Genomic DNA, 23,397 nt, shown 5'->3' with positions numbered 1-23,397 from the left:
TCTTAGCTAGAGGTCTATGCTATGTACTCTCTTAGGATATCAAGAGAGAGAATAACAAAGCTGAAGGACATCCACTGGCCATTTAGCACCACTATACTTTCAGTCTTCCCAGGGACCAAACTATGTCAGGATCAGGCTCAATATTTAGTTCCTTCAGTCTGTCCTTAAATAAATCCCTAGTTATCTTAATACTTTCATGCCATTCTTCTCAGAACACTTCCTAAGTTCTCTACCAGTAAAAACATTCAGATTGCACAGACAAGTGCTGACAGCCTAATCTCAACAATGCATTATACCAAGGGCTAAATTACAATGAGAACGTGACTCAATTGCTACTTAAAATGCGAATCAGAACATCAACATGCAGTAAACACAAGGATTTCGTTGCATTTTTTTCTCAACATTAAGATCCTGTATATTGCCAAGCTTGTCTGGTCCTTTGTGCCTTCTTCAAAGCAATGATGGGGTCCTCATCACAATGGGTTTCAAATTTTGGACACCAGTTTTCTAAAGGTGCATGTGAATTATTTACAAGTGAAGTGCATGTAAGTATTCGCATATCCACCTATCAGCAATATGTGACCATCAATACCTTCTTTACAGTTCTCTTAATCTGGCTTTAGAAGACACACATAAACAGAGATTTAAGATTTATTGGGAGAGCCCTCCTGCCTCTCCATTTTAAGGCAGTTAACCATGCAGACATAGCATTTTCAATTTCACACCCCTCGGGTAAGTAAAATTTGATGAAAACCTTTGAACTACCTTGGTGCTTCAGCCATATTAAGACACACACAAAAGGAAAAATTATTTCCAAAGATCATCATTACAGTAATTGAAGCTTTCTAGAAATAGGATTTGAATTAAGAGAAGAGTCTATAGAGAGCTCCCTGCTCAAATCAGACCAAATGCATTAACAAAGTTCTCTGGAGTGGTTTCCCCAGGGAGGAGACACTTTCCAGCTCCTTGGGGTCTCCTGTGAAAGAAGTTCTGTGCAATCAGTGGCCATCAGGGAGTTGCTTCATTCTTCTCAAATGATCCTCCCCTCTGAGCTCCCCCAAAGCATCCTTTACCAACACTGGGGAGTCTTTTACACCGCATTTTCAGCCAGAAAACCTACCATTCTCTCTTCACTAAACTTCAAAACAAATTAACCGTTCCTTAGCCGGTAACGTCAAAGACTCCAGAGGCTAATGAGTCTCGTGCATAAAAGCACTTTAGCCGCTGAAATGAGGGGTTAAATGCCAATCGTTACCTATAATATTGTTAACAACCTTAACCTCAAAGCGATATAGATATATTCCAGCTCTTTGCCAGCACGAAATGTTCAATATGCATTTAAATTCATGCACCAACCGATATAAAGCTTTGCACATAGATGCTTACAACCTTATCCTCCCTTTGCATAAGCATTGCATGCTTACATTTTCACAAAGAACCCAGGTACTACCAAAAGGCATACATATAGCAAACATTATACAAATCCTGCCATCTCACTTTGATATTCCTTCTTAAACTGCATTTTTGTCATCAGCTTTGAATATTTCAATACGCTCTTTCAGATCAACGAAAAATTATTCTGACAAACTTTCTGGCTTCAAGTTATCTTAGTTCATCGCCTCCTGCTAGTTAAAAATCAATTCCTAAGTGATAGCTTCTAAAGGGAAAGATACACGTGCGCTCCATGAAAACACAAATCCATTTTCACCTTTAAAACAAAACATGTCCCCTGCAGCTCTGAGTTCTGATTTATCCGGTGTAATATCTGAAGCACATCCTGCAATCTCTTACTGCATACCGTGATACGTTTTGATCACGTCTAAGTTTTCAAGGTAAACAGGTCACCCTCAGCAACTGGAATGACAGAAGAAGAGCAGGAACTCACCTAGGCGGTCAGACCCCGGACGCGGGCGCCCCAGCGCGCGCGCGGCGACCTGTCGCACCCCCTCCTCCCTGTCCCTGGAGGGAGGGCAGGCGCAGAGCCGGCCGAACTAGGGTGGAAAAGAGCCTTCTCGCCGCTCCCCTCTGCAGACCATTGTCAGCGCCACGGTCGCCAGCGCTTTCTGCACGGTATGGGGGCGGTAAGCTAGACCGAACCGCACAGTTGCAATGCTTTCCCGAAGCCGGGGTGAAAAAGCTGCTTTTGCATCAGAGCCGGGGGCTGTACCAGGTGTAACTTCCACCCGCTGACCTAATTTAGAGTGTGAGGACGAATGCAATAGGAAGAAACAAACGGAGGGCGCGCGGGCTCGCGGAGGAGCGGGGCGCCAGCAGCGCGCGTGCCCGAGTGGGAGCGCGCGTGCGCGCCGGGCGCGCGTCGGGGCTTCCACAGAGAAGTTGCCGCGATGCCACCGGGGCCGCGACTCGGCGGGCAGGGCTTAGGGGTGGCTCCGCAAGCTCCTCCTCCCGCCTCAGCCGGGGTCCTGGCTTGGCCCGCCTTCTCCGGGCGCGCCCCGCGCGGGAAGCGCCGCTCACTGGGCTCTGGCGCTTTCGGGCGGCCGCCGCGACCCTGGCAGCGCGGTCCCCGCCCCCATCGCCATCCCCGCCTCCCCGACCAGCCCTCACCTTTCCGGAGGCGGCGCTCGCGCACGGGCTGGCCAGGGACCGAGGCCCGCGGCGCCTCCGGGAGGGGAGGGCGGGCAGCCTGGGAGGCGCGCAGAGCCGAGCTGGGGGAGGGTGGCCTCCCTGCCCAGTCCCCTGGGAACGCCCCGGCCAAACGTGCCCAGGAAGTGAGGCTCTGCCGCCCCGCTCAGTCTGGGGACGAGGGGTGACCTCCTTGCCTCCTCCCCGCGCCCTTCTCGTCTGTCCCTCCCGCCTTGGGAGAGGACGCCGAGGCGAGCACACCTGGCCCGCACGGAGTGCAGCCACGCAGTACCTGGAGTGACAACAACGTGCGGCTTAGCGCGTCTTTGCTCATTTGATCCTTGCAACCACCTACTTCAACGGAAGTGTCCCGGTTGTAGATGGATAACTGAGGATCAAAGGGCCACTGCTTAGACTCCAGATCTGTTCATTAAACGGCGTGCTTAATCCGTTAAGAGTTTTGCAAAACTAGCCCCATACAAGCAGCCTCTACTCGAAGGAGGGATGGAACTTGGGTTAGAAGGTTCTACATAAAATTGGACACAGATCACCCCCACCCCCCACTTCTGTAACAATAGGGTTAACTACTTTCTGCCAAGTCTTTAGCATAATAATCTTCAACCTCTGTTAGTAAACAACTCAGTAATCATCGGGAGGTCTATGTACTTTAAAAGATGCACGTGCCCAATATTGAAAAATTAGCATGTTTAGTAACTGCCCTGCTGCCCTTTGTGTGCCAGGTTGATGCTCCTGACTCCATGGTGGGGGGAACTTCCTGTTGAGTATTTCCAGGCATGTTTTTTAGTGGAGACCCAACTATCCATCTCACATAGACCCCCGTGTCTTGAAGGGGCTGCTAAAAGGATGGGTGGAGATCACCATATACAGTTTGCAATGCTGGAATAGTTTTCTAGTGCCACAGTATATTGGGGTAGCGGAGGGACCCCTTGCTTGGGTATCTTTAACACCATGCCCGGCATAATCAAATTATTTCCTCATTCTATAAAAGTTTCGTTTTTTCATTTAAAAGAAAAAAAAAATCACGAGCCCAATTTAACTGTTCTTGAGCTGAATGCCAAATGCTCATTTTTGTTTCCATTCAACGGAGCTACAACTACAATCTGTCCTTGGACGCAGCGTATGTACTGGATGCTGTGATGTTCTCTGCCTTCTTCTAACAGTGCAATGGGAGACAAAGCACGCCTCAGTAAGTGCAGGACAGTGACTGGCACATGGTAGGTGGCTAATGAATGCTTGTCCAGTGAACAGGATCTCAGTAGAATGTGATAAATACGAAAGTGGCCTGGTTTAAATTCTGCAGGGAAACATGAGGGAAATCAGTGCAGGTGAGATGATCAGGGAAGGCATCTTGGAGGTGGTGACAGGCGTAAGGTCTTGATATAGAGAATTGGCTAGGGAGTGTGTTTGCTATACGTAGTTTCAAGATCTGGCAGAGGCAGAGGTTCTTAACCTTTTGTAGGTAGTAAGCCTCTCTGAGAATCTGATAGAAGCTTTGGAACTCCCGAATGTAATAAATACATGTAAAAATATTTGCCTTCATTTTCTGGGATTTCACAGACTGGCTGAAGCAGATCTGTGGGATCCCTAGAGGTCTGTGGACTTGAGTTACCATCTCCTTGTTTGGAGGCAGGGAGCAAAATACAGAGATTATTCTGAGGCCATGCTAAGAGGCATCTCCATGGCCACCAGCGGAATTTGGGTAATGGCTGAGGAAATGGGAAGAAAAATATGCTGTAAAGAAAACCTGTGTGCCAGAGAAGCCTAGCCCTCCCTCTTTGAACATGGCCCTTTAACACTGATGTTCTCCTTGTCCATGAGAATTTCACTTTCATCTCTCAGCAAGCAAGGGGGAGGCATAGATGAAACATGCCTGTCAAACGCCGGCAGGTGCTGATGCTGTGCGGATATGCATGGTTATCATATTATTATCTCCTTACTTGTGCTGTTTGACATTTTTCATGAAAAAAAATTTTAATGAATTTTTGCTCTCAGGTAGATATAACCAATCCTATGAGATTTCTGAACCTGGCTTGTTAGAATGGAAATTTTGTATAGATAAAAAAAGATAGGAAACAATACAAGTATGCCAGTGATGCCCCATGTAAGATTGTTATTAATAACTAGAGTCTATGTAGAAATAGATTTTCTCTTATGGTGGTTTATGAGGTGTGCTGGTGATGGTCTCAACAGAAATTAGACCACTGTGGAACGTCGAACAAGTGTTCTCCTGTTTCTTTCTAAACTTGCGTTTAACCTCATTTCATATTGCTTAGTTAACTAAGTTCTAGTATTCTTATTCTATTTATTTACATACATAATACATATACATATATGCATATATACATATATGCATACACAATACATATATGCATATATAATATTGTAAGTATTATATAGTATATTGTAATATAATACTATATAATACTATATTATATAATATTATGGAATCCTATATTATAAATTATTAGAATTTTACAATATATTCTGTATGATTCTCTCTATATAGGATTTGGTATATATTCTATATATGTTATATTGTGTTATTATTATATTGCTTAGTTAACTCAGTTTCTTTATTAGTTACCTTTCTGGGTGTGGCATGCACCTCTTGAGGAGCAGATGGCACGCCATGGTTCTCTGAGTACCAGCTCTGCCCCCTTCTGAGAAAGGCAGCGACAGTGGTTCCTTATGCACTGGGGACCATACTTTCCATCATGTGACTAATTCAACCAAGCCTTCATGCCCACCTGAAGGAGTTGTCTGGTTTGTCCTGTGGCCCACAAGGCAGTGGCTGGAAGAATGCTGCGGGATGGGTATGTGCTGTGTTTCTTAGAGATGATAAGACCCAATCAGATCGTTTCCCAAGTGTCTTGGAGGCAAAGCCTGGATCTAGACCCAGGCGGGCAGTGCTCCAGGGCCTGTGTTCTTGACCACTCTATTCACTGCATCAGGAGAAGCAAAGACAAAGTTGAACCGAGCCACCTGCATGACCGAGTCACACTGGAGAGCGATGGATACCTTGACGACTGAGGAGCTCGCCCTGCTACGGTAGCTGGGGCTGCTGTGTTTCCTTGTTGACCTTCCGAGTTGCTTATGACTGTGGACGCTATTGCTTGTTCTTCCTTACTTCCTTGTGTAGCTTCATAGGGAAGTAATGTCAATGTACATACCTGTTTCTCTTCTTTATAACCTGAATGAGCACAACCATATGATAGCATACTGATTGCCTGTGACACCGCCATGACAGGAAGGAGAGCTGTAACTGTCCTGTCCACGGCTCTGTCCTGTCTGTGGTCTTCTTTCCTCCTAATAAAAACACAACAGATACCTTCTTAGAGATATTATCCGAAAGCAAATTTCTACAAATCAAATCATATTTTCAGACTTTTTTTTTCTAGTAAAATAAATATTTTTCCACAAAAACCATTTTTCCTTTGAACTATTATGAAAATTATATCCAGAATTTAGCAGCTATTATATATAACCATTTATTAATGGAAATATGGAACAAAAATATAATCAATAAATGCTAAAATCAAATTATTTCGTGTTCCTTCTGCTTGAGTCTATTACCAGCTCTCCATCGCTTATTAAATATCACAAATCCCGTGAAATAGGATACAATATTCCTCACAGCTGGCCCCAACCTACCTCTCTGGGGCCAAGGAAAATCCTGAGATTTCTGCAGCTCATGCTGCCCTCCAGCTTCTTAATTTGTGACCTTTGTGTAAGCAACTCATGGAAGTTACTTTCCTGGAGCTTTTGACCATTCACTTATTTATTTTGTCCTCATTGTCTGTCCCAGTTCTTGGCATTTAGTTAAAGCCCAGTGCATATATTTGGATTAATTTGCATTTATTGCCATAAGCTTCAAAATGTACTGCATGATACTTCCATCACTATTTCATTCATTTCAACTTTGACCATCTACTACCAACCAAGCCCTGGTCAGTGCTGGCTATTAACCACTTTGGGTGCTTATCTATTCTTACTATAAAGGAGACAAAATAAATTGCTGTTTTTACCCACCTTTCTCCTCTTTTCAGTCATTACATATTTTCGAGTGATTTTAGCTAGTAGTTTAGCATAACAATACCTTGGGTGCGTAAGGACATGAGACCTCTCAACAGGTGGAGTGGTAAACGGGGGTGAGATTAGCTACAGCTTAGGGGAAGAAATTGTGAGGTGCTCCAGTCTCCCCAAAGTGATCACTGTAGGAGACTGGAGACAAAACAGTTTGACAACAGGGATAGACAAGCCTCAAGCTGTGTGACCTCATTGCTTTCAAAGGATGCCCCACAACCAACCAGTCAGACTGGGCTGCCCATCAAAGAGCTCACAGCTGTTGATAATATAAATCAGCATATCTTAGAAATAGGAGTGCTAACCAAGAGCTGTCCTTGGCATTTGGGAGCCTGCATGGGCTGGGGTCCAGTGTGCCATCCACCTAGGTCCTAAACTCTAACACTTCTCCAGCCATTTTGGTGCCAGAGAGTCTGGGCTGCTGCCTTTATACAATGCACTGGTGTTGTCCGACCTGTGAAGCCTGGAAGGCCTCCTTGGGGTAAACTGACTTTCCCAGCACGGAGTAGGATGGTTTCTTATCTGATAGGGTTTTATGGGCCTGGAAGAGAAACAGCCCTCTCCTCTCTGTCTTCCTAAACTACATACAAATAACCCTGCCAAACTTCTACACTTCTCAAGCACCAGTCTTTGGTCCTCTGCTTCTCTTTCTCTATAATATTTCCCTGGACAGCCTCATCCACCTTTATAACTGCCAGCAGAATCTCTGTGCAGATGTCTCAAAAGTCTGTGTCTCTGAGGTGATCTTCTGATAAACCTCCTGATCCACACTGCTAAGGACTTGCTTGACGTCTCCTTCAGGATGACCTTGATACATCTGAATCTGAAGTCCTATGCCCTCCATGGCCCTATCTAGCCACTTTTTTTCTTCTTCTGTGAATCCCTATCCTCCCAGTCACCTGGCACATCCTTAAACTCTTTGCTTCTCCTTGCCCTTCATATCCCATTAGCAACCACTGTCTGCCAATTTTATCTTTGTAATACTGTTATTTATCTGCTTCTCTCCCTTCTTATTATCTGTACCCTACTTGTTTATGCCCTCACCTATAATTGTCTCACCTAGATGGTTATAATAATTGTTTAATCTGGTCTCTTGAGTGTCACAGCTATCCCTTCCTTAAAACTTTTTAGCTTTTATCTGGAATTAATCTCTCTGTCCTGGGAATTAAGCAGTCTTTATCTATATACCTCTCATGACACTTATCACTAACTTTTGTAACAAGTATTTTTTCATTTAGTGTTTTTTCAACAAGTATTCGTTGAACATTTATTATGTCCTAAACACTGTGCCTGGAAAACAGTGGTGAGCAAGACACATCAATGGAACTTATGGTCTGGTGGAATGACAGCCATTAATCGAATAATCACAAGTGTCACAAATACAATGTGCGATTCCAAACTGAAACAAGTATCTGGAAGGAAAGTTACAGAATGTCAGGAGAGCTCACGCATCCTGTCTGTCCTAGAGGAAAGACAGGTGTAGGATTCATCTCTGTGTCCTCAAAGTCTAGCCCAGAGCCATGAGTATGGAGGTGTTCGGTGTTTGTTGAAGGAACATATGAATTGACATCTAACACATAAGTGCGTGACACTTTCTGTATTGCACAGTGTTGGGTGAAATACACAGCAGGTATTGCCTCAAATACTGATCTCAACACATTGCTGCTTAAGCTGCTTGCTTTTGTTTCCATTTCCACAAATCCAGGGGTCATCTGTTTCCAAATGCATCTTGTTTTCATTGCCAGTGCGACAACATGTAACTTCTTATTATCCTAGTAGCGTTATCAAGAACATTATTTATAGCAAACGTTGTTATACACACCAATAACTTGCTGTTCTCACCAGCACAGGCCCATTATCCCTCTGCCTTATAGTTCATAACGTTTGCTGAAGATGTAAAACAACATTGGTTTTTTTTGGCCCCGGGGGAAGCTGTGTCAGCCTCCAGCTATCCTTCATGTCCATTTCCTACTTCCTCCCCATCTCTGTGGCTATTTGGGTCTTGCTTCTGCATTCTTTTTCTCCTAACTTCGGCCATGTTGCTCTTTCATAGACTTCTATTTGTGAGCCTGTAATTTTTGGAGTCAGCTTTTTGCTGGAACAGTGAGTGACACTTGTCTCCTGGTTTATTTTATCTCTATTTTGTTTACAGTGCTATTACATAATTCTTTCTCAAGAATCACTCTCAGAAAAAGAATCTTAGATCTAATTCTTTTATATGTGGTGTTTGTTTTTAGCTTGAAATGGACAAGGGATGGGAAAGATGACCTTATTTGTCACAGTAGGGAAAGAAAGACTAAAAAATAAATTTGAACAACAGAAAATGTGTTGTATAAAAAATGGCATATCCAGCATGCAGAAAAATGCAGAGCTACGATCCTGAAGACAGTTTAGTGACCTGGAAATGCAACATAATGTTAAGTGAAAAAGCGTTTTGATCACTATTTTGTAAATATTACAGATTTACATATATGTATGGGAAAAATACTGGAGAAGTATACCAAAATGTTCATCGCACTTTACTCTAGGTGATGGAATTTTCGTCTTTATATTCTTCTATATATCTTTAAAGGAGGAAGAGACTATGTGTAGTTTTGGAGCAAAGCTCATCCCCAGTTGTAGGCACAGCTCTTTCCTAATGATTTTATTGATCTTCCATCCCTGCTGTTACCAAACGAGTATGTGAAAAGCAGTACGGACACGGGAAAGCCCTCTTGTTCTTGTCCTTTAATATTATTTCAAATTCTCAAGGGCAGCAGTATGAGTAAGCCCAATTGTATTGACATCCTGTTTGTTAGGTAATGTCAAATGTCAGCTCTCTGGCTAAGTATCTTGATTGCATCTCCCTACTGATAGTGGTAATCCTGAGTTTATATGAAAGTCAGCTGTGGGAAAGACAGAGACGTTTGTTCACTCTGTGCGTGTCTGAGTGTATGAGCCCATGTGTGTGTTCGTCTGTATGTGTGTAGTTCCCAGAGATTTGATATTCTGGGGAAAACGGAGAGTGAATTTTGCTGTGGTTGTTTTTATTTGTCTCTGATGATATTTTTGGAACTTCTTTGTACAACTTTTGAAAAACTTTAGAATAAATTAGTATTTAAGATTAGGAACTAAAATATGTTACTAGAAGTTAACTTACTGTAAAACAGTTTCAGAAAGCTGTGCAATAAAACAATTTCGTTAGAAAACTATTTGCAATGGTCAAAGTACAGTTATTATCTTCTGAGAACAAGCAAGACAATCCTCTACTACACTCCTACTGGTAACCAGAGTTCTTTGACCCTGATCTCAACCAAGATGTCTGGATCTTAGATTACTTACCTAAAAAGTGAGGGAGTTGAGCTAGAGGATCACTGAGGTGCCCCCTCAGTTCTTAAAACAAAAAGCATTTTTTCTTGGGGGCTGGCACAGTGGCACAGTGGTTAAGTTCATGCACTCCACTTCTGTAGCCTGGGGTTCTCAGGTTCAGATCCCAGGCACAGACCTACACATGCTGTGGTGGCATCCCACATACAAAATAGAGGAAGATTGGCACAGATGTTAGCTCAGGGACAATCTTCCTCACCAAAAAAAAAAAAAAACAACAAAAAACCCCAGCATTTTTGCTTAGATCTAGAAAATTATAAAATAAAGAAGGGATTTGATGCCTTCTTTATCTTATTCATTTATGATCTAAAGGAGTAGGAGAGTCCTATTTTCCTAGCTGGATTTCAAAGGATTGGATGTAGAGTTAATAGTTGGTAGTAGCTTCTATTTAATGTATGTGAAGAATTTAGGAAGAATTTGTGACATGGAAGAGTAAGAAGACTTATTCTGAGAGGCTCTGGAGGGCAGACGTGGACCAGCAAAAGCAAGTTCCTGCGGTGAGCATTTAGACTCAACAAGAGGAAGAGCTCTCTAAAGTTGGAACTGCCTCAAAGCAGGGCTCCTTCAAGAGATACAATCCTTTGTCTTTGAACAAGCAGATGAAGAGGCCAGCTCGCCTATTGCTGATGTTTGCAGAGGGAATACATACATCAGAGAGGAGGCCATGCCTCCAAAATACCTCCAAGTCTTTTCCTGAGCTGGGTTTCTTGATGTGGTGTTGACAAAGAGTGTTGAGGAACGGCCCAACACAGTCTCTTCAGGTGTTGGGACAAAGAACGAGGCTGGTATTTTCACAACCCAGCCTCTGCAACTCTTCTTTCACTGTCCTTCTCCAGGTGGTTTCATCTTCTGTATTATGGGAGAGAAACTGGCTATGTTTGCAAATAGTAGTCAGGCCAAGAGATAAACTAACATGGAAAAGGGCGGCAAAGATTGTCTTCACCTTATTGGAGGAATTCGGTTGAGACCAGAGCAGGGAATATGCCTCGGAGACGGTGAGGAACCCACACACAGGTGAGCAGGGGGAACAGCATGCTTGGGTTGGCATACCCAAGCTCATACCCGCTGACCTGGGATTTGTACGTCTTTTTTCCCATTTAACATGGAAAGAAGGAAAAGACATAAAATAAGCAAATAAAGATAATTAGTAGGAAGGCGATTAAAAGCATAAAAAGTCCAACTGAGCAATCAAAACAACCACAAAAGGCCAGAAAAAGGTTTTTTTGTCTTTTTGTTTTGTTTTGTTTTTGTTTGGTCTAAAAGCAAAAATAATCAGCCATCACCCAACAAGAATAACAAAATGGGAGAAAATGCCTTCCTAAGGGGATGATTGTAGGTGAGATGGCCTAGGGGTTGAAGCCACTGCCAAAGGGTAGACAGGGGGCAAAGTCCTTGGCTTGTGCATTTCCTGTTATAACAAGAGCAAACTCGTCCATCATTTTGAACAGTGGCTGTTCCATTCCCCAAGGCAAAAGCTTCTCTACACTTACTATTCCAGCCACATATAGGCAAGGGTAATGTAATATAATGTAAGTAGGTTTCCCTCATGAGCTCAATTCTATGTGCTCTGATTTCAAATTAGTATAACTTGAAGAGAACAATTTAAGAGAAATGTCAAGTACAATTTTCCTATATCCAAACTGAATACATGCTAAAAGAATTTTCTTTACACAAGGGTTCGCTTGACTCAAGAAACATCCATGCAAAAGAGAAAACCATCTCACACGGAAATAAAAATGATCATTTTTTTTCAAAAGTTCAATTTATACTTAAATCCATAAACTGCAATATACATATAAATTCAGTATATTTTAGCTCCAGCTTTAAAGAAAGTCTGAAATGGCTTGGAGTTCTAGAGTTCTACATCTCTGATTGGCGTGTTCCACTATTAGTGAAATTTTATGTTAGAAGTTATTTGGAATTATTCCAACGTGAAGTTGATTCAGATCCAGGTGCATGTTAGAGAAAGAAGGGGAAAAATAAGGATTTGAAGAGAGATTTTACTTCTTTACTATTGACTGAGAGAGAAAAAACCTAGGAGCGAGAAAAACTGTTTGCTTCTCAGCAGATTAATTTTTAATGTTGCTGGCCAATTATTCTAACACAGGAGCAAAGCAAAGAGTTTCCTCAGGGATGTCTTCTTATCTTTATGAGAAACTAACGTAAATGAATCATATCATGTTAATAAAGCACTACACGTGCGTATAAAGTTTAAGAGATCTAAGAGATTTTTGAGATAATAGAGTGCATATGAAAGAAATAAATATTTACTCTAAAATATCTGAAAATTCAGACTTGTATAAAAAAGAAAAAAATTCATAATTATACCACTTAAAGACACCATTGCTAACATTCTGGTGAATTTCCTTCCTGTCTGTATGTCTGTGTCAATCTATTCAATATTTTTTAAATCAAAATTTGGATGACATTATGTCCATTTTTACTTTAAATTGTATCTTTGTACAACCTATCATGTTGTTAAGTAATCTCCAAAAACACTGATTTTATCATCATCCTATTTCATTATAAAATATTTATCATGCACCAGGTGGTAAAGTATAATGATGTATTCATTCATGCAGTCCTTAGGAGAGCCTGAGGCAGCATTATTATTATTATTATTATTGTTGTTGTTATTATCCCATTGTTACTGAACCAGGCTCGTTTTGCCCACCACACAGCATGCCAATCACTGAGATGACAAGTTTTGCAGCAGAGAAAGGATTTATTCACAAGGCAGGCAAGCAATGAAATAGGAGAAAATTTTGGCTCCTGGAAAATGGGGATTAGGGATATTTGTGTGATAAGGAGGCAGGGCGGTCTGAAGTGTGGGGATAGATGACTGGAGGTAAGGAGAAGCGAGGTTATTGATGATCTGCACAAGCGTGGTCAAGCTTCATGGCTCCTCATAGGACACATGTTCACAAAGTGGTGGTGTTGGCATGATCTGAGGGTGTTTTCAGCTCCTTGACATCAAAGGGTCATCGGCGCAGGCCCAGTTGATGGGTCGGTGGTCTCAACCAGCCTGAACTGCACAAGGAGTTCACTCTCATTCCTGAAAAACAACCTAAGCACCTGTTACCACGGTGACCCAGGTGTCAGAGGTGTTATGTATAAGGAACCTAGTGGGAGTCTGATAATATGCTGTTTATCTACATGACTTTTAAGAATAATCATTAATGGCTATTTGGCCACCAGTTTCACCCCATTTTTTTTTTTTTTTTACTAATGAGGAACCTGAGGGTAAGGGAGGTTGTTGCCCAAAGCCAATAGATGACGGGGCTGCGACTTGAAATGATGTGGGTCTGACTCTAACGCCAGTATTCCTAATGATTATGATACACCACTTCTACGTGAGAAATGTAAATGGTCCAAATAAAATGACAAAAACTTTTCTTTTTGCTTGTCAGGAGATCCAGTAACTTCCTTCAGGAGCCTTTACCGAATAAATCACCATGACATTTGTATGAGTTGCATCTTCCTTCAGAGAGCACATACTACTTACTCCCTGTTCAAGGTCTTCCATTTTCTTCTTCACGGCTCTGCGTTTCAAAAGGGCAACACATTTGTCTCTGTGCTTGGGGAACACTGTAAGCCTATCTTAAAACGATGTAAGGAAATCCAGAGAACAGTATATCTGGTTCTTTTAATAGTAATATTATGTGAATCATAAAATAAAGCCGTATAAAGTGTTGCTCTGTATTTTGACACTTACCATATGTTACATTGTGTTATTTCTCTCTTTATATGTGAGTCCTGATCCCTGCCTAAATTGTAAACTCCTTCAGTATATTATCTTTCTTGCATTTTCAGAATCTAGTGCATCGTCTTGCAAAATAGTTACTCAACGTTTGCTTGAAGTATCAATAATTAAATACTAAATACTTAAATGTTAAATAATAGTCCTTTAAATGAATTAGCCTTTATAGATAAGGTTATCTCTGTGGCAGAGATAATGCTAAGTGATCAACAAACCAGGTGCACTTACCTCCTCAGCGCTCGGGGCGACTACATAGCCCAGTCTCCTGTGCTCAAGTTGGACCGTGTCCGTGTGACTTCGTTCAGCTGAATAGAATGTGGGCAAAAGTGATGTCTGTCCTTCCAGTCCTGGTCCTTACTCCCTACAACCTCCTCTGTGATGTGATCTCTCTCTCTCTCAAACACACACAATTCGTATGGAAGACAGAACAACTAGATTCATGGGTCCATGAATCTCCACCTACTGAATACTAAATTTGACGTGATGTGAGCAATTGGGATTCGGGGGTTGTTTGCCATAGCACCAAATGTCCTATTGTATTTATCTTGTATTGAGTTTCATTTATGCATTAGGCGCTATGCCAATATATCCTCTACTATCTCCATTTCTCTTCCCTTTGCTCCTACTGTTTCTTCAACCTGAAATTCCCTCCTTCCCTTTATTAAAACCTTACATATGACTCAGCTCAAGTGTCACTTATCTGAAGCTTTCTTTCATATCACAGGTGGAATAACCTTGCTCCACTCTAAACTGTCACGGAAATTTATTCCCTTATTGCACTCTTGTAGCTGAGTATTTGCCACCATTTATCCCTAGTGCTTAACCTAGTGGTTGGCATTTATTAGCACTCAGTAATACTTGTCAACAAATGAATAAATGAATGAATTAATGGATGAGTGCATTTCATTTCTCCCACAGGTTTGATAAATTCTTTCTGTGTAAGATCCTCTCTCCTTTATCTTTATACTTCCCAGTGATGGGCACAGAACTTGGCACATGGGAGGCACTCAAAAAATATTTATGGAATGGCTCAACTGCTGTTGATGATGACAGAGGTCTGATTTTATTTTTTAGAGTACGTGTTCATCAGAGTTTTATAATTCTTCAAATATTTAGGGGCCGGCTCTGCGGCCGAGTGGTTAAGTTCGCGCGCTCGGATCCGGCGGCCCAGGGTTCGGATCCTGGGCGCAGACATGGCACCGCTTGTCAGGTCACGCACGTTGAGGCGGCGTTCCACATCCCACAACTGGAGGGACCTGCAACTAAGATATACAACTATGTACGGGGGCGGGGTTGGGAAGATAAAGCAGAAAAAAAAAAAAAAAAAAGATTGGCAACAGTTGTTAGCCCAGGTGCCAATCTTTAAAAGTGAAAAAAAAATTTCATTACTTTCACAGATGAGAAATTTATCATTAAATTCGACCTAAATTCCTTTCTGTTGCAATTGCAAGTCTTCCGTGATTCTTGGTTACCCTACATCATAGCGCTTTGGGGCAGGAAGAGGTTCAGTCCTCATAAGCTATTTCTGGCTAGTTGATGTATTTACAGAAGAGATGGGAATGATGCAACTGCTCTCAATCAATACTGCTGCATTATTTCAGGAAACACAGGGTTTTTGGAGTCCTCAATCATATATTCCTTTTCCCATGTGGCTTCTATAATTGGTCACAAATTCGTGCTTGTGTGGAGATGGGAAAATAGGGATATAATTATTTAGGGAGAAATTAGGGAGGTTGCAATCAGCAGTGCTGGCTTTATTGCTGAAGGTTCAGTAATTAGTATATAAATAGAAAAGCAAATGTAAAAAATCTGTTTTCCAATTGTAAAATCAAGAAATATGTATCACGTGAGTAAGTATGGTGGTAAAAACTACATGGAATTAATTATTAGAAATATGGCCATTATCCAAAGTATAAATGTAATCTGATTTCAGAAAACATAGCTAAGCATTGAAAATGCCTATCATGATTGTTACTGAGCTGAACAGCCCCAAATTATGCCTGAAATTTAAAAATATATATTTATTGAAAAATATTAACAACAGCAAAGTAACCTTTTACCTTTTAGTTGTACAACTCCCATTCAAATATATTTTGGTGAAAATTTAAACAATAAGGAAGAAGTACAGAAAAAGGCCCTTTTCGCAACCTCCTTCCCACTCCAATTGCACTCTCCTCTTAAAAGTAAACTCTCTTGAGAGTGTGTATTATCGCTGCAGACTTCTTTGCAATTGTCAGCACTTATTTGCCTATACAAATATGATGGATATGATGGAGAGCGGTTTTTATGTATTATCCATACATATCAGTTTGCCTCATTCTTTTTAACTACTGCTTTGACATCCATCATGTAGACTTACTATATTTTATTTAATCATTTCTCTTTTGATAGAGATTTACATTATTTCTGAATTTATCATTGTGAACTGCTATAATGAAATCACTGCATATGTCTGTTTATGCACATGTGTGAGTTATCCTGCAGGTTGGAAAGTGAAAAGTGGAATATCTGTATCAAAGGATATTTATTCTACTTTTAAAAATTTGATGGATATTCCTCAATGACCTTCCACCAGAACTCTGTCTAAGTATTGTCCCCACTACAGTGTATGAGAGTGCCCCTTGTCAGTTCTGGACATTAAAAATCTTTGTAATTTTTTTTTTTTTTTTACCAATTTTCTAGATAAAAAGTCTCATTATTCGTTTAACTTGAATTTTCCTAATTACTAGGGAGGTTGAGCCCCTTTTGCCATTTATGGTTCTTTTGTGAGTTACCTATTTATTTCACTTTGTCTGATTTCATTGGGTTAGATATCCTTTTCTTACTGATTTGTAAGAGACTTTTTAAATTCTAGATAATTCTTTGCTATAAATGTTGCAAATATTATCTTCCAGTCCATTACAGGTCTTTTCAATTTTGTTTGTGCATCTTTTGTCCTATAACAGCTTTAACATTGTAGGTAGTCCAAACTAGCAGTCTTTCATACGGTGGCTTCTGGGGTTTGTACTTTGCTTATGAAGTGTTTCTCCTTCCTATGATTGTAAAAATACTCATCTGTATTTTCTTGTAATACCTTTGTAATTTGTTGCTGTTATGGTGAGAGATAAAGATCATGGTCAACACAATGGAATGTCTCATTCAATGGCCATTCCACCCTCCTTCCAGATTTCCATATAACTAGGTTTTTTGGATCTGAGTCTGGTTCTACCAATAGGAGGTACTTATAAAAGACTTGTATTTAAACTGAGTTATTTAGAGAGAAAGGACGGGTATTCATTTGGCAGGCTTGGATCATGGCAGAGGTAGCAAGTTCTGGAATCAGCAACTATGGTGGCTGCTTCTAATTAGGCAGATGGATTCCTGTTTTGGCAGCTTCCAGAGATGGCAGAGGGGTGTGGTTCTGAAGCAACAGCTGTGGGAGCAGCTTCCTAATTCTGCAGCCTCCTCTTGTAGTGCGTGCATCAGTTCCCTTAGCTGTTGAATTCTGTGGTGTGGTTTTGGGAGTCATTTCTGGAAATTCAGCCTGAAATCTTTTTCTTCATTTATTCACTGAAACAATTTTGTGAACACCACACTCCCTCAATAAATTCCTTTTATCTCAAGCCAGTTGAGTGGATTTTATTGTCTGCAACTAAGAACTTTAACAAAACATTATGTTTTTCACCCAAATCTGTCCATAATTACATTTTAAGGGTCAGTTTCTGCACTTTTCTTTTCTGTCCTATAATCTAGTTGTCTACTTCTGTGCTCAATACTACACAGTTATAATTGCTGTAGTTTCATCTTATGTTTAAATATAAGTAAGGATGTCTCTTTTCATTAATCTACTTTTTCAAAATTTCCTTGGTTATTCATGCACATTTTCTTTTCCAAGTGAACTTCAGAATTAGTTGATTGAGTTTCAAAAAAAATACCATTATTATTATAATTTCATCTGAATTAAGTTTAAATATTAATTTGATAAAATGCTTTAAAGCAGCAGTTTTCAAGCTTTTTGATTTCTGGAGACCTTTATACTCTTAAAAATTAGAGGACTTAAGAAAGCTTTTATTTATATGGAATATATCTATCAATATTTGCCATGTTAGAAATTGAAACCAATAAAATTTACAAATATTTATTAATTCATTAAAAATAAACATGACTCATTATATTTTAATATATAACATTTATTGTGAAAAATAGCTATATTTTCCATAATAAAAAAATAGTAGGAAGAGTGACATTATTTTACATTTTTGCAAACCTCTTTAATGTTTGGCTTACTAGGAGAGAATTGGATTCCTATATCTTCTTCTGCATTCAATCTGTTGTGATACACTGCTTTGATTGAAGTATATGAAAAAAATTCAGCTTCACACAGATATATAGAAGGAAAAGGAACAAGTGTCTTAATAACCCTTTCAGATAAGTGTGGATGTTTTTCTTCGATACTGTGCCACCATCTGGCAAGTAGTCGTTTCATAGAGGTTAGTAAAAACGTGGAATCTGAAATCTTATCAGCGAAGTTTTTGTACTCTAATTCATTAAAATCCATTGATCTGTCTTGCACTTTAAATAGATCTTCTCCCCATGCGTTTTGTAATACGATATATTAGTCACTTGGCAAATATTGCTTTACTGAGTTAGGCTGACCTTCCAAATATTAGCACATTTCATTATACAAAATTTAAAATTCCACTCATTCATATCACCACTGATCTCATCAGAAAAGTTGCCCAATATTGGAAAGCTGACAAGCTCACTGTGGTGAATACAAATTCTCAAAAGTTTTAATTTTCATTTAAAAGCTTAAATTTTGGCATTAACAGTAAAGACTGTCAGTCATTTTCTTTGATGCTACAGGCCCACTTCATCTTACTTTCAAAAAGTGTTTACCAAATACTCAGGCCTGAATAACCATAGTTTTTTGTCATTTGTTCTTCCAAGTAAAAATGGTGTTCCATGAAAAAATAGACGGGTTACCAAAAAAAGTCTAATTTTGAGTTAATAGAGATTTTTGGAGTTCAGAAATGAGGATAAGGAATTGTGGACCTGACCTAGATTGACTTCATTACTGATAACACATTTCTTAGTTCACACTTTGGAGATCCTCTTGATGGATGAGACGGAATAAACAATTTATTTGACAGGTGTGTGTTGAGCACCTGCCATGTGCCAGACACTGTTGTTCTTGGTCTGAAGTAGAACAAAACAAAGTTGTAAAGCTTACATTTCAATGAGGTGAGACAGATTACAAACATTTAAACAGATAAATATAATCCCAAATAGTATAGGATCTAGGAGGAAAAATGCAGCGTGATACAGACAGAGAAAATGACAAAGGTGTGATCACGGGGGTAGGGATGAGCTGGGAGAGGTGTGGATGGAGAATGAGGGGCAGCGCTATTTCAACAGAGTGGGTCAGTGCAGGCTACCCTGGCCTTTTGGCCAGAGATCTGAGTGAAGTAGGTAGCAAGCAATGTGAATATCTGAGGGAAAACCTGTCTGGGCAGAGTAAACGTCGAGTGGTCTAGGAAAAGGCATGTTCTAGCACGTTTGAGGAAGTGTAAGAAGGCCAGAGCCAGAAAGCAGCAGAAAGCAAGGACGAGAGTGGAAGGAGAGCCTACTTCCAGATCAAGTCTGATAAGGACGTGGACTCTTATTCCAAACATGACGGCACATCATTCGTAAGGGTGTTGAGCAAGCAGAGCAGCGGCACAATGAGGTTTATGTTTAGCAGAATTACTCCAGCTGCTGAGTGGTGAAAAAGGGGAGTATATTGGGTCCTGGGGTTTGGTGCTCAATATCCATTTCAACTGCTTTCTAGAGTGCCTTCCCATCCTACAGACACAAGAAAGCTAAAAACCACATCCCCCAGATTCCTGTCTAGCTGGGGTTCCGGAGGTGATGTAGGTTCCACCAATCACAAGAACTCACATGAAATTTAGTAAGGTAAAGGCCAGGGGCTGGCTGGTTCTTCTATTTTCTGCTGGCAAGTATCATTGCCAAGAGAAGTGGCATCTCCTGATCATGATGGCTTCCTGTTTGTGGCAAAGCAGTATAGTTTTGGATGCATCAGCTTACCAGTTGAGTGATTATAGAAGTGGCAGTAGCTTTCTTGGTGGTCTGTCTACAGTGTAGATCATCAGAGTTTTTACTGGGGGCTCAAATTGGCGTTTGTTTCTTCAGCCTTCCCACTGATTCTCTAAACCATTGAAAGGACTTCTAGTAAGTTTCTTTCTGCTAAACTGGCAAGATTAGATTCTGGTCTCTGCCTCAATAGGGAAAGCCAAGATGGAGACTGGGAGGCTAATTAGGAGGCTACTGCAGAACCTTGCAAGATAGGTGGTGGTGGGATATCAGAGGTGGGGATGGTAAGAAGTGTTTGGATTCAAGATATATTTTAAAGGATTTTGATGGATTGGATGTTCAGTGTGAGATTGACAGTTGTCAAGGATGATTCCAAGGCTTTTTGCTCTGGGAAACTAAAGTAATGGTGGTACCATTTTCTAAGAGGGCAAACTTTGAGAGTGGAGCAGGTTTGAGAGAAAAAATCCAGAGTTTAATTCTGCAAAGTATGAGATGCCTATTAGATATTTACATGGATATATAATATAGGCAGGTGAATACAAGAGACCAAAGTTCATGGGAAAGGTCAAAGTTGGAATATATGTCTTTTAGAGTCACTGGTATAAAAATGCTGTGGATAAGATTGTCTGTAGAAGAAGTGTAGAGAGAAGAGAAGGGGAAAGGAGGAGAGAGGAGAGAAGGAGAGAGGAAGGAAGGGGAGAGGATGTGGCAAAACCAAGCTGTAGATATTTGGAAGAGGAAGATGATTCAACAAAAGAGAGAGAGAAAAGCAGCAGTGAGGTAGGCAATTGTTGATGCTCTCCAGCCAGAGATGCCAGGGGCACACCTGTAGTTGAACAAAGCTGAGTTTAGTACCCATTGCAGCAGGAGAGAGAACAGACCATGGGGAGCCACGGAGTCTCAATCAGAGGGTGCTGGAATGACTGTTATAAGATTTGGGCTTGTGTCAGGTGATTTTGGGGAGGGTGAAGTGGGACTTTGGTCTGGATTGGATGCTGTCAGGAAGAGAGGATGATTCTAGGATTGGATTTCTGAATAAATCAGTGGAGAAGAAGAGTAAAGACAAGAGCATGGGTAAAGCCGTGATTGATAAAGGAGCAGCAGGCCCTTGGATTAGCCAGGAGAGGGGGACGTTTGTTATTTTGTTGGTTTGGACAACGTTCACGTGTAGGATTGTGTTATGACGGCATTGTGAAGCAGTCCTGGGGTTTTTTTCTTTGTTTTAATGCCTACGTCACAGAGTGGCCTTTTCTAAGGTTGATGTTCTGTGAAACTGTTTACGTTCAAACGGAGAACACTGGGCCCAGCTGTGAGTACAGGGCCAGCTCCCAGCAACCCCAAGGCCTGACTGTGTGCATCAGGTCAGCTCCCAGATGCCAGGGGCTGCTTTTTGCTTTCTCAGAAGAAAACTAGGAGACTGATGTCACCAAAGCCAGGACATCAAAATGATTCGAGAAGGGAAGAGTGATCAACTCTTTAAAACACTGCCGAGAGGTGTGATTAAATGGAACTGAGAAGTCCCTACTGGATTTGTCAATATATAGTTTTTGGAGACCTTGACAAGAATGTCGAAAGTCAATTGGATTAAAACTTGTAAAAAAATCTAAGTTCTAGTTTTGGCCGTGTTTTAAAAACTAGTTATTCAACCTTGGAAAAGTCAATTCACTTTTCTGAATCTCAGCTTTCTGTTTGTAGGATGAAGGAGTTCACCTTTATGGTTCCTAAATCGCTGGGGTGACAGCATGGTACAGAGTCTATAATATAGAGCAGAGGTTCTCAAACCCGAGCATGAACCGGAGTCACCTGGAGGGCTTGTTAAAATACAGCTTGCTGGGTCCTACCCCGCCCGAGTTTTGATTCAGTAGAATTTGCATTTCTAACCAGTTCCCACATGAGGCTGCTGCTGCTGCTGGTCCATGGACTATGTTAGTGAATTACTGGTATTGACAAAAAAGAAATGGAGTCTGTGATGATACAGACCTGGTATCAAATCCTGGCCCCACTTTCTTGCTAGGATATCTCGAGGAAGTCACTAAAAGTCTTGGAGTGTCAGCTGCCCCAATGCTATGAAGTTCAAAAGTTGCTGCTCCCCACCCCTCTGGCCTTGGCCACCTCTGTTCCCAGTCCATGTCCTTTTTGAAGCAAGACTTAGCATTTATCAACAAAGCAATCCAATGTCTATTTTATTAAAACAGGATTTTTTTTGGTGGGGGGAGCAATGGGAGAGTAAGAATGGAGGAAATGGTTTACACTGCATACATTTAACAAGTAAATTATTGTTTTTTTTAAGTCCTATAAACATTAATTTTCCCTTCTGATGTCTCTCCTCAGTGACCAGCCTCCTGGCTTCCTTCCATTCATCCTTGGACAGTCTCTCACACAGACTTTTCCTTCCCTTCTTTTCCTCTACTCTTATCCTTTCTATTTTTATCTTCTTTTCTTTTCTTTCTTTTTCTTTCTGTCTTTTTTTTTTTTTTTTGGTGAGGAAGATTGGCCCTGAGCTAACATCTGTACCAGTCTTCCTCCATTTTGTATGTGGGGTGCCACCACAGCATGGCTTGATTAGCGGTGTGTAGGTCCACATCCAGGATCTGAACCTGCAAACCCTGGGCCACAGAGGTGGAGTGTGCAAAATTAACCACTATGCCACTGGGTCAGATGCTCTCTGCTTTTCTTAAGCAGAATATTTTTGCTCCAGTGTCTCCAATAGATACTATACTTCCTCCCAATTTCAAGATCAGCAAACAGTGGACTTTCAGGTGACCAGAATTTATACTCTCTAAGTAACGCTTGAGGGGATTTAAAGGATAAAGACATTTAGCTTGCATCATATAACAAGTTAGTAAGACTATATACCTTTATAGGTGTTTGGAGGACTAAATGAAATGTGAAATGTGACGTGCCTAGCTTCATACCTGACACATAGTATGGGATCGATAAAAATCAGTTCTTATTTCTCCCAACTGCCAGATCTCAATTTTTGTGGTTTATGATTTTATCTTTTTATGTTTTAAGAACAGTCATGGAGAAGCCAGCCCAGAGGCACAGCAGTTAAGTTCGCATGTTCCACTCCGGTGGCCCAGGGTTCACCAGTTTGGATCCCGGGTGTGGACCTACACACCATTTGTCAAGCCATGCAGTGGCAGGCGTCCCACATATAAAGTAGAGGAAGATGGGCATGGATGTTAGCTCAGGGCCAGTCTTCCTCAGCAAAAAGTGGAGGATTGGTAACAGATGTTAGCTCAGGGCTAATCTTCCTCCAAAAAAAAGGAGCAGTCATGGAAAATATCTAACTCACTATTGGAGAGCATTCCCAAATAAGCAATCTTACTCATCTTGGGCTTCCTTGTCTTCTCCACATGATTGATAAGGACCCACAAGTGGGTTCTGATGATTTATATTGGTTTCCTTGAGAGCCAACCATCAGGGAATAAGCTGATGGATTAAAGTACCGTACAGACAATTTAAAAGGCTCTCCACGCCCAGGAACCGAACTCGGGCCACTGAAGCGG

The 23,397-nt window shown here is 41.0% G+C and overlaps 1 protein-coding gene and 1 long non-coding RNA gene across 9 annotated transcripts in view; one reads left to right on the top strand and one right to left on the bottom strand.

Moving 5' to 3' along the window:
* TRMT9B (tRNA methyltransferase 9B (putative)) overlaps positions 1 to 3,281 on the bottom strand; it is a 58,345-nt gene extending 55,064 nt beyond the window's left edge. For 5 of the 8 annotated variants that reach the window (XM_070499910.1, XM_070499915.1, XM_070499909.1 and 2 more), the window contains exon 1: positions 1,886 to 3,281. The gene's annotated coding sequence lies outside the window, so the exon portion shown is untranslated. Of the gene's footprint in view, positions 1 to 1,708 lie in introns of all 8 variants that reach the window. The other 3 variants (XM_070499911.1, XM_070499912.1, XM_014867406.3) reach the window with 3 other exon arrangements.
* On the top strand, positions 1,966 to 15,135 carry LOC139042272 (uncharacterized). The gene is made up of 3 exons (XR_011498802.1): positions 1,966 to 2,070; positions 10,890 to 11,067; positions 13,464 to 15,135. It is a non-coding gene; the product is annotated as an uncharacterized lncRNA (long non-coding RNA).
* The last annotated feature ends 8,262 nt before the right edge of the window (positions 15,136 to 23,397 follow it).

Source organism: Equus asinus, chromosome 27 (genome assembly GCF_041296235.1).
Source record: "Equus asinus isolate D_3611 breed Donkey chromosome 27, EquAss-T2T_v2, whole genome shotgun sequence".
Lineage (NCBI taxonomy): Eukaryota > Metazoa > Chordata > Mammalia > Perissodactyla > Equidae > Equus > Equus asinus.
The sequence above is the reverse complement of the archived record's forward strand: the minus strand, read 5'-3'. Positions and strand labels throughout refer to the sequence as shown.